The following is a 12,500-nucleotide window of genomic DNA, read 5'->3' on the forward strand; positions in this document are numbered from 1 at the left end:
CTGCACGTAAGTAATAAAAAGAAACAGGCAATAAATGTGATGGTTGGAATATGAACATCGCATAAAACATTTTAATTACTTTCTACAGTATCAAAAAAGACCTACGAAAGCGCTGGTTGGGATGAACTAGGCGGATTCTTAGATTGTAGACGCATGTTTCAAATGTTACATTTACACTCGTACGACCAACACATCAAACAGCAGTTATTTTTAAATATGAACAATCTCTCTTCCTGCGCTTGTTATGTAAATAGTATAATGACTGCAGCTGTGCCCTGCATGATAATGCTTTCAGCATTCATTGCCATTCATGTTCAGTCATCGATTATTTATAGGCAATGCAATAACAAGGATCACCATGTCCTTTCGACTTATGCTTTCGGTTGGGCTGGGTAAAGAAATATGTGGACGCTTCACAACTCTGCACTCTTCTGCTAAACTTGAGAATTGAGCACATTTCTTTTTATTAAACTTTGAAACTATAAAAATTCAATGAAAATACTGCTATGTTGTTATTGATATTTGTTAGCTGGAGTTAAGTGGTAGGAGTGTAAGACTACTACCAACGTACGGCCTGCAGGTTGCAGAAAGCGACAAAAGGACAGTTGCTGCCTTGGAGTCTTGTTTTTTACCAAAAGGCGAGCCAATAGCTGTGGAAACTGGTACCTTGCAGTTGGACTATTTAGCCATTAGGCCCCCACATAACTGTGGTTGATGACTGCAAGATCATGAGATCGTAAAAACCCTTTGCCAAATTATGAACCATGTCTGATGATATTAGGATTGTGGATGCAGCTAGAGCGTCCCCCTTTACGTGTGTCAGGATCCCCTAATGACGTGATAAATGAACGAGGGGTACCACAGGGTTCATAACTGTGCCAAAAGAAGCTAGTAATAGAATGGGAGATCAGAGTAGGTACTTTGAATGTTGGTTCACTAACTGGAAGATTGAGGTAGAGTATGGATGTGACGGAGAGGATGAGGATAGACATCCTGTGTGTACAGGAGACAAGATGAAATGGAAATGGAACTAGAGAGATAGGAAATGAGTATAAGCTCTATTACAGTGGGTCATGAGAGGAGAGAAATGGATTCAAGCTCATAATAGGTAATAACTGTAAGGAAAAAGTGGTAGAAGGAAAGAGAATAATTGATAGGCTTTTAAATATACAAATGCTAATAGGGGATCATATTATCATTATTATTTCTAGCTAAGCTACAACCCTAGTTGGAAAAGCAAGATGCTATAAGCCCAAGGGCTCCAACAGAAAAACAATAGCCCCAGTGTGGAATAGAAACAAGGACATGAATAAACTAGAGAAGTAATGAAAAATTAAGAAAAAAAAATTAAGAACAGTAACATTAAAATAGATCTTTCATAAATGAACTACAAAAACTTCAAAGAAACAAGAAGAGAAAAATAGGATAGAATATTGTACCTGCGTGTACCCTCAAGCAAGAAAACTCTACCCCAAGACAGTGGAAGACTATGGTACAGATGCTATGGCACTACCCAAGACTAGAGAACAATGGTTTGATTTTGGAGTGTCCTTCCGCTAGAAGAGCTACTTCCCATAGCTAAAGAGTCTCTTCTACCCTTACTTAGAGGAAAGTAGACACTGAACAAATATAGTGCAGTAGTTAACCCTTTGGGTGAAGAAGAATTGTTCGGCAATCTCATTGTTGTTAGGTGTATGGGGACAGGAGAATGAGGAAAGAATAGGCCAGACTATTTGGTGTAAGTGTAGGCAAAGGAAAATGAGCCGCAACCAAAGAGAGGGATCCAGTGTAGTACTGTCTGGCCAGTCATGCAGCTGGGGCTCCAATCTCTATGACGACTTTTCAATCTTTCTCCCTCATTGTATATTGCATTCATTACGTTGAATATATCACTATGGAAGATAAAAAGTAAAATTCATTAAGTATTTGTTTCTTAATTTTTACCATTATTAAAAATTTGTTTTAAATTTTTAATGGGTTAACTTATATTTTGATTGAAAAATTAGCATTAATACTTTAAAACAATACTTTCTGAATTGTTTCTTTTATTGATTAAAGTTCCAAAACGTTCCATCACTGCAACTTAGTGTTATTAAAAATGTAAAGATTAGAGTTGTCAGTCAGGGACTTTCGAGCGAGGATCATTGAAATCGGGGTTAACAATTTTTTTCTGCATACTATACAAGAATAACGAATAGGCCTATATATATATATATATATATATATATATATTGTAATTATACAAAACGGGTTTTTGTAGGAATATTCTTGTGGATCTAAAAAAGGTAAAAAAAAGTTGATAAGTTGATAATGGACTGCTGTGGGTTACACTGAGATAGAGCTGGGTGGGACTATAAAGTGGTGAACATCATCTTAACCAAACTATTCAAAGATGTTCTGTTTCTATTACAAAAACAAGGTGTTTTTTAATTTATTAAAATAAGAATTTTTTTTCTCGAATATTTCAAAGCCCAGAAATTTCTAATAAAAACGGTACTGAAGTACTAAAGATATAAGGAAAATTTGACAAGTAATATGGACTCTTACTTTATGAAAATAGAATGTGGGGTTTACAGCGAGATGTATACTGAATAGAACCAGATAAAAGAACAAAGGTAAAGGAAAAAGAATTAAATTAAAATGTATATCAAGTCTCTCATGGGGCACAAGTTGGTTTAAGTATGTTGTAAAAGACACCACGATTTTCAAATATGCTTCTAGTAAAACACATGTAATGCAGTTATTATTATTATTATTATTATTATTATTATTATTACTTGCTAAGCTACAATCCTAGTTGGACAAGCAGGATACTATAAGCCCAGGGCTCCAACAGGGAAAGGAAACAAGGAAAAATAAAATATTTTAAGAACAGTTACGACATTAAAATAAATATTTCCTATATAAACTATAAAAAGTTTAACAAAACAAGAGGAAGAGAAATAAGATAGAATAGTGTGTCCGATTGTACCCTCAAGCAAGAGAACTCTAACCAAGACAGTGAAAGACCATGGTACAGAAGCTATGGCACTACCCAAGACTAGAGAACAGTGGTTTGATTTTAGAGTATCCTTCTCCTAGAAAAGCTGCTGACCCATAGCTAAAGAGTCTCTTCTATACCTACCAAGAGGGAAGTGGCCAATGAACAATTACATTACAGTAGTTAACCCTTTGGGTGAAGAAGAATTAATATCGTGTTACATGCTTAATAGGGGTTTCTTTCATTAGGACAAATCATTTAAGCAATATTAGGTGTTTCAGATAGCAGTTTTATAGTCACACTTTATCTCAATTTAGCTGTATAGAGGGTGAAATTTAAGATATATCCAGTGATAATAGCAGAAAATCCATAGAGTATATTAGTTGATGTAATAGTGAAATATAGCATAGAGGGTAATATTCAATTTAGTGACTGACCATGATGTGTAAGGTATGTGTATACATGGAAAGATTCCGGACTCCAAAGGAATAAGTGTGAATAATAATTGTTCATTTACATCAGGACAAAGATTATTGGGGTGACTAAGAATAACATATGCATATATATATATATATATATATGTGTGTGTGTGTGTGTGTATGTATGTATATATATGTGTATACATATATATATATATATATATATAGAGAGAGAGAGAGAGAGAGAGAGAGAGAGAGAGAGTGTGTGTGTGTTCACAGTTGATTTTTCATTATTCTATACATAATTAATCTATCCCCAATTAAATATTCCTAATTTTCTCTTGACCTTTAATTTGCTATTTGTTAAAATTTGCTTCCAGATTTCTCCCACTGTAAATAATAATAATAATAATAATAATAATAATAATAATAATAATAATAATAATGATTTCTCCAATACTAAAACCTCTGTTTTTAAGTTGTTCTTGTTTTCTTCGGGTCTGGGCTACAGACAGACACTAAGGCAGTTTGTTTCACTGGCTTTTGCTCGAAAAATATACCATATTCAAACATTCTTTATCTAAACAAGCGAGCAGATTCAGGGTTGAGATGTAGCCTTTGCAACGGCGCCTCAAATAATCTAACGATCTTTCTTTCATACCGTTCTATCTTTTCTCTACACCAAGTTTAAAATTCTTTTTATATATTTTCACTAAATAAAAATAATCCTTGTTGTAGTTACTGTTTTTTTTTTATGAAACTGGGAATAAGTAAAGATAGAAATAAATCAGTTAACCCAGTAACAGCAACAGATCATTGGACTAAACGAGAAGTGAAATGGTAGACGGCGGAGGTGGTTTGCTGAGCTCTGCCAAATTCACCTTTTTATTCTTCCTGGCTGCTTCTTCTAAGCGCTAGTCTCCTGTACCTTGTACTGTGACTTCTCTCAGTTTAATATAGTTGAAAAAAAAAATCAATCACTGACGATACAAGTTCTTATTTGATCGTTTTAGATTAAAATGAACGCAAAGGGGATATTTATAGGTCTATGTGATTTTATATCTCCAAACCAGTTGAAATTCACTATAGTTGATTCATAACTAGGCATAGCAACTATACAGTTTCTTCGTCTTGGAGACGAAGAGGCCAGACAGTTATTACTTGAACGGAGAGAGAGAGAGAGAGAGAGAGAGAGAGAGAGAGAGAGAGAGACGGTTACATGGGTGAACCCTGAAGTCTTTTACATAAACGTCAAACTTCGTAATGTATATTAGAAAATGCGTCAGAGTACAGAACGTTATATTTTGATGGTCTCATATTGCTAGTTTTAAATATTGTAATAGAGCACCAATTAAAGTGATGCATTTTTTTTCTATTTCAACCAAGGAATTACTTTGTATATCACACAGTCTATTTTGGATTTACTGAGTATTCTTTTTTATACAAACAATAAAGACCACCATACTAGTTACCTGGCAAATTAAAACTTCAGCTTTGTATGAAACATATATCTAGAACCATTAAGCTTATTGAACAATAATAAAATTGTGGAGTTTCATGCCACATAGATTTGATAGTCATATCAAATGTCAATATCTAAAAATGAAATGAAAAAAAAAAAATCGTAGCAAACCCATCTAAATTTTCACTTTCAATAGATAGGCGTTTTGCCCCAGATCTGAACAGAACAAAAGCTAAATTTTACTTTCATTTGACACGTGTTCCAACACATGATTTAATCTCCTCAAAAAGGTCCAACAGAAATAAATTCAGCAAAGAAAACAAGGCGCTTAATTTAACAACAGGAATATGCACACCAACAGATCATGAATAAGCGGGAAAACTGAATGTTACTGATATTTTCATCTGATGTAGATGTATTCCTATGAAGCTGGTCTAGCGTAGAATAAATATCTTATTTATGTATTTCATATGAGTATTCAAGAGGTGAATAGCCAGCTCTTAAGGTGAGTTCCTCTCATGTAGGTATAAATTTTATTCGTAAATTACGTAAGACTTTCGTCGTTTATTTAATTGTATCTTTCATTCAAGTCAGTATATGTAAATTTACGTTATTTTTAGCAATTAACTTTTTATTTCACGTATTTTGTTACGAAATCTTACCTACTATGTTTAAGTATGCAGTAAGAACCCCACGAGGTATGAACGAGGGCTTATGTAATTTTTTTTTATTATGTTTTCATGAGGTATTGTGTCATGTTTGTGAGAGAATACACAATTCTTATATTTGCCACGTGTTTTGGAAGGTTCCCAACAAACCCAGAGTTAGTCCTAATTTTTTTTTTTTTTCCGAGGACGAAGGTGGGCGGAGCTAGCTGAGAGAGGGTTACCTTGTAAGGAAGGTTTGTTCCCCTGAATTTTTATCTAGTTGGTAACTTTGTCGTTGTCAAGCACCAGCCCCCAAGCCATGAGAATAATCTATTTAGAACAATCTAGAAGTTACTAAGTTCATATACTGTGTATGTGCCCCTAAGGATGCGTAGGGCAGAAGAGAAACAGCCTGTCCTGTGAAAGAGCCAAAGTTCGTCCGCTCTCTCTAAAGTGCCTCGAGTGTCCTCCCCAACGTGTATAAGTTTAGATAAAACATATATTGTGTGTAGTGTGTTGAAACGTTATGGAAGACTTTATAGGCGATTTTAATTTATTGTGTCATTATGCGTGCTGGTGTTATATCAAATTCTTTAACTGGTCCTGTGCAAGCAAGAAACATGAAGTATATTTGTATCGTTATCTGGTTACTTCGTGTGAGCTAAAACTCGTAAGTTTATCAGTTACTTTATGTAATTTCTTTAAGAGTTTAATCCTTAAAGTGTTTTAGGTTAACTATTTTCATAAGTTATCAAGACTAAATGATTGTGTAAAACTTAATTTCCAGTAAAACAAGTGATTACATAATTTTCAGTATAATTATTTCTTTTGTCTTAGTCTAAGCGTTGTAATTTTTATCATTATTATTATTATTCTTATTATTATTATTATTATTAGTTAACCTACAATCCTAGTTGGAAAAGCAAGATGCTACAAGCCCAAGGGCTCAAAAAGGAAAAAATAGACCAGCGAGGAAAGGAAATAAATAAACCTAAGAAGTAATGAAAAATTAAAATAAAATATTTTACAAACATTAACAACATTAAAACAAGATATTTGATATATAAACTACAAAAGGACTTATGTAAGCCTGTTCCACATAAAAAAATTGCTGTGAGTATGAACTTTAGAAGTTCTACAGATTCAACTACCTGATTAGGAAGATCATTCCACAATTTGGTCACAGTTGGAATAAAACTTCTAGAGTACTGTGTAGTATTAAGCATCATGATGGAGAAGGCCTGACTATTAGAATTAACTGCATACCTAGTGCTGCGAACATGATGGAATTGTCCGGGAAGATCAGAATGTAAAGGATGGTCAGAATTATAAAAAATCTTTGGCTACATGCATGATGAACTAATTGAACAATTGAACAACAGTGACAGAGATTACTATCTAGAGCAGGAATAAGAAATTTAATAGACCGTAAATTCCTGTCCAACAAAATAAGATGAGAATCAGTAGCTGAAGTCCAGACAGGAGAATAATACTCGAAATAAAGTAAAATGAAAGAATTAAAACACTTCAGAATAGATTGATCACCCAAAATCTTGAGAGACTTTCTTAATAAGCCAATTTTTTCGCAATTGAAAAAGACGCAGACCTAATGTTTCTCAAAAGTAAATTTGCTGTCGAGAATCACACCTAAAATTTAAAGGAGCCATACAGAGTTAAAGAAACCTTATCAATGCTGAGATCCAGTTGTGGAGGAGTCACAGTCCTTGACCTACTTACAATCATACTTTGAGTTTTGTTAGGATTCAACTTCATACCCCATAATTTGCACCATGCACTAATTTTATCTAGATCTCAATTAAGGGATTCAGCAACCCCAGATCTACATTCAGGATATGGAATTGATGCAAAGAGAGTAGCATCATCTGCATATGCAACAAGCTTGTTTTCCAGACCAAACCACATGTCATGTGTATATAGTATGAAAAGTAATGGGCTAAGAACACTACCCTGAGGAACACCAGATATCACATTCCTATACTCTCTATGGTGGCCATCAACAACAACTCTTTGCGATCTATTGCTTGAAAATTCAATGATGATGCTAAGAAACGACCCACCCATTTCCATCTCTTTGAGTTTGAAAAAAAGGGCATCATGATTAACACAGTCAAAGGCTGCTCTAAAATCAAGGCCAATCATACGAACTTCCTGACCCCAATTAAGGGCTTTCTGTACAGCATTGGAGATTGTAAGAAGGGCATCACATGCTCCAAGGCCTTTACAAAAACCAAATTACAAACAAGGGAACAGATGATTACTTTTAGCAAACCTATTATGACGTTTTCCTAAAAGACGTTCAAAAACTTTAGATAATATGGGAGTTATGAAAATTGGGCGGTAATCAGTTGGACTTGAACTACCACAAACACATTTACATAGTGGAGTAACATTACCAAATCTCTAACAAGTACTGAAAGCCCCTCTTCTTGCTAACTTGTGTAAAATAACAGATAACTTTGGAGCTAAGAAATCTGGTCTTTATAAAAAAACAAAGGGTAAATACTATTTGGGTCTACACCTCCATGAGCATCAAGGTCCATCAAGAGAGCTTTAATTTCACAAGATTGAAAAGCTAAACTAGTTAGTTTAGCCTCAGCACAGTGAGTGACAGAGCCAGATGGTTTAAGTAAAGGAGGAACTGTTGCATCTACACCAAAGAGTTCAGATTTAAGGGTAGTCCACCACTTATGCTCCTGGGTTGTATCAGAAAGGGTTTCTTTTATGGTTAAATTGTATTCTTTTTCAGTTGAAGCATAAACTCTGAGCAAAAGCTCTAAGCTGAGTATAGTTATTCCAGGTCAAATCTGATCTGTTACCCTTCCAAAGATGATAGGCCCCCTGCTTCTCCAAATAAGCACGTCTACAATCATCACTGAACCATGGTTTGTCCTTCACTCGGTACCTTAGTACACGAGAAGGGATACGCCTATCAATTATGTTGACTAGATTCTCATTCAAAGGGACTACAGGATCAACACTACTATACAATTGCTACAAATTCAAGCCAAAAGGATCATGCAAAATCCCATTCCAGTCTGCTTGAGATTTCAAATAAATCTTACATGAATAAGATACATCAGGGACAGGCTGCTCAGTCATATTACTAATGAAATCAAGGCATGATCAGATATCCCAACTGGAGAACCAACCTCACTTGTTATAACGCCAGGAGAGTCGGTGTATAAGAGGTCCAAGCCGTTACCAGACCTGTGAGTAGCTTCACTTATGATTTGCTTACAGCCTGATTCAAAGATAAAATCTAAAGCTCTTAAGCCATGGCGATTGGTAGGAGAAACAGAATTGAACCACTCTCTATGGTGAGCATTGAAATCTTCAACAAAGAAAAAAGAGGCCTTTTTATCATCTTGTATCTTACCTACAATGGTAAGAAGACAATCGAAGATAGAATCATCCATGTTAGGATTCCGGTAGATCGAAAACAAATAGAAGGTGTTATGCCTGCCACAAACTTTTATTACCTGAATCTCATAGCATCCACATTTATAGGAGGACTTATGAGAAGTAGGGTACTCAGTACTAATATACACCGCCATTCCCCTGACCCTAGGAATGGCATCACGTTTCAACATTATTGGCTTCTTAAAACCAGTTATAAGGAGCTCAGATGAGTGCCTCATATTAGAAACCAAAGTTTCAGAGCACAAAAGAATATCATACTTTCTGGACGCAACTGTAAGGTCTTGAATATTTGCCTGAAGACCACGAATATTGCAATACAGTAGACAACATTGACGAAATCTAGGACGTACTGGTCCCGGATTTTGCTCAATGTCTCCAGAGAGCATAAGAATTAATGGTAATAAAAAAGATACATCATACTTAACAACTAAATTAACAAGAATGATAATAAAAGCAATCTGTTTCAAGGAAATATAAATAAAATGATTGAACAAACCCATACACTAAAGAAAAAAAAAAAAGCCGGAAAAACTGTCAACGTGGAGGAGCCTATACACCATGCCAGGCTATATACCCTCCAGGATAGCCACTTCAGCTGAAGGGAGGACAGTAAGGATAGTTTTGAGAAGAAATAGAATCAAATAAGGAAAAGAAAACCTCTTTATAAACCACCAGGCATCCATGGCCCTTCTATTAAACCTGGCCAACACACCATTGAAACAAGAGGAAGAAAAAAAATAAGATAGAATAGTGTGCTCAAGTGTACCCTAATGCAAGAGCACTCTAACCCAAGACAGTGGAAGACCATGGTACAGAGGCTATGGCACTACCCAAGACTAGAGAATAATGGTTTGATTTTAGAGTGTCCTTTCCTAGAAGAGCTGCTTATCATAGCTAAAGAGTGTCTTCTACCCTTACCAAGAGGAAAGTAGCCACTGAAATATCACAGTACGGTAATTAGCCCCTTGAGCGAAGAAGTGTTTGGTAATTTCAGTGTTGTCAGGTGTATGAGGAAAAAACGAGAATGTGAAAAGAATAGGCTAGACTATTCGTTGTATGTGTAGGCACAGAACAATGAGCCGTAACCAGAGAGAGGGATCTAATGCATTACTGTCTGGCCAGTCAAAGGATCCAATAACTCTCTAGCAGTAGTATCTCAGCGGGTGGCTGGTACCTATGATAGAATAGAATGGAATTATTTATTTATTTATTTATCTATTTTTGTAAAGTGTATTATTTCGATCATCAGAGTTTGTTACAGTACTCTCTCGTATCCCTGTTAAAAAAACCAAGTAAGAGGTTGTTTCGATTAGTTTTTAATAATAATTACACAGTTTTGTTTTGAGTGTACTTAAGAGACCTTTACATATTCAGTGTTTTTATATATTGTCGTCTGGGAGTTATATAATTTTCTTAGAGTTTGGGTATTATTCAAATATAACAGATTTATGTAAAAACAAACAGGTGAGTTTGGAACTCGAGAGGTTGTGTAGCTTGCCAGCCGTAACATACAATAAATATTTTTGGTTCCCAGACACGGGACCATAATATATTTTTTGGTGCTTAGACCCCTTTGGATCGAGCGAGTCTGTTTTAAATATTGGTGATAACAGGGCCGTGTTTTCATTAATGGTTTGAACAATTTATTGTTGATAGGATTTTGTGTATTCTTGGGATATATTTCATGAGCGGCCTTTATAACCTTTAATGCCTATTCACCTTATAAATTCAGTTATGAGGAGAAAATTGTTTTAAATATATGAAAAATACCTCTAAAATGCCTTAAAATTGCGTCAACTTCCGGGGGCTTACAGCAGCCCCTTTGGACCCCCAGCTGCTTTTTTTTTATGTTTTCCGGAACCCCCCCCCCTTTTGAACTTGCTGCATCCGCTCTTGTACTCTATACGCGAATGAGACAGCGGTGGGTCTGTTGCTATCCGAAAACAACCACGTCATATTCAAGTATTCTGCTGAGTACTGTGTAGAGCTCCTCTCCCGGATGCTGAAGTTTTTAGCCGGCGTCCGGTAAGGACATTATCTATTCGTAATCCTCACACGCACCAGCGGACAAAAACACTCCTTAAGCAAGGATAGGAATCATAGGACCCACGAAAATGTTGGTGTTAAAGGGAACGTAACAAGTTGTCCACGGGACTGAGGGTTGACTTTACATCATGACTGGCACAGCATGACTTTTCATATGGTTATGATGCGGAGAGAGAGAGAGAGAGAGAGAGAGAGAGAGAGAGAGAGAGAGAGAGAGAGAGAGAGACCGACTTCACGGGACTGACAAACGCCTCCTACTGTGGTTCATACTAACAATATTTTTTTCACCTTGTAATTACCATTCGACAGTATCATGTAACTTTTATAGCATTATTCTGTATCTCCTTAGTCTCTTTACAGTACGGTTACATAATGATTTGCTTCCCAATATTTAACCCTAGTCTATTTTACAAGGTCATCGTCTCCTCCTACGCCTATTGACGCAAAGGGCCTCTGTTAGATTTCGCCAGTCGTCTCTATCTTGGGCTTTAAAATCAATACTTCTCCATTCATCATCTTTTTACTTCACGCTTCATAGTCCTCAGTCATGTAGGCTCACATTATTATTATTATTATTATTATTATTATTATTATTATTATTATTATTATTATTATTATTAACGAAGCTACAACCTTAGTTAGAAAAACAGGTTGCTGTAAGCCAAAAGATTTAGAAAGTATAATAATAAAAATGTCCTTCTGTAGATCTTCAGAAAACTATATAATTTACGTAAAATAGTTTTGTGTTGTTGAACTTGATCTAGTCTTAAGGTCAAAGGTGAATTTAAATATATATTTTTTTTCTGATTTTGTCTAAACGTAATATGTTAGTACCTAATTGGTGAATCTCTCCCCTACCAATGAGCATGTCTGACCTTGACCTATTATTTTCAAGGTCATGTAAATATAAAAACATTTCATTTACTTTAATCTTGAAAGTAAACGTTTCCCAAAGTTGATTCGTTTTCCAAAACACGATTAATGATACATGCTAATTAAAAATTTTAATTTCGGTTGCTTACTTTTTCATCACCTTAGAATTTTAATTCGAATATTTTTTTTAATTTATTATTTTCGGATTTTAATTAAACTGTAGAGGAGGGAGAATCAAGATATAAGAATAATGTGTGGTATATGTGGAATCAATCAATTAAGAAAGCAAAGAAGAAAGTTCAGAGGAAGTCTTCACACCCATAATAATAATATTAATAATCATAATAATGATAACAACAACAACAACAACAACAACAACAATAATAATAATATTATTATTATTATTATTATTATTATTATTCTACCCTTCAATAATAAACAGCATATTGGCAGACAACAATTTAACAGCAATACATTTCTTTGAAGAAACAATAAACAAGGTAGAAAACACCATGCAGAGAAAAAACAACAAAAAACAAAAAACTATAAATCAGAGCATTTCAGAATATAAAGCAGGATATGCAGGAATCCACACAATATGCAAAGAGCATAGAAGAGAACTTCACACTCGG

The sequence above is a fragment of the Palaemon carinicauda genome, chromosome 29, assembly GCF_036898095.1.
Source record: "Palaemon carinicauda isolate YSFRI2023 chromosome 29, ASM3689809v2, whole genome shotgun sequence".
NCBI classification, from domain to species: domain Eukaryota; kingdom Metazoa; phylum Arthropoda; class Malacostraca; order Decapoda; family Palaemonidae; genus Palaemon; species Palaemon carinicauda.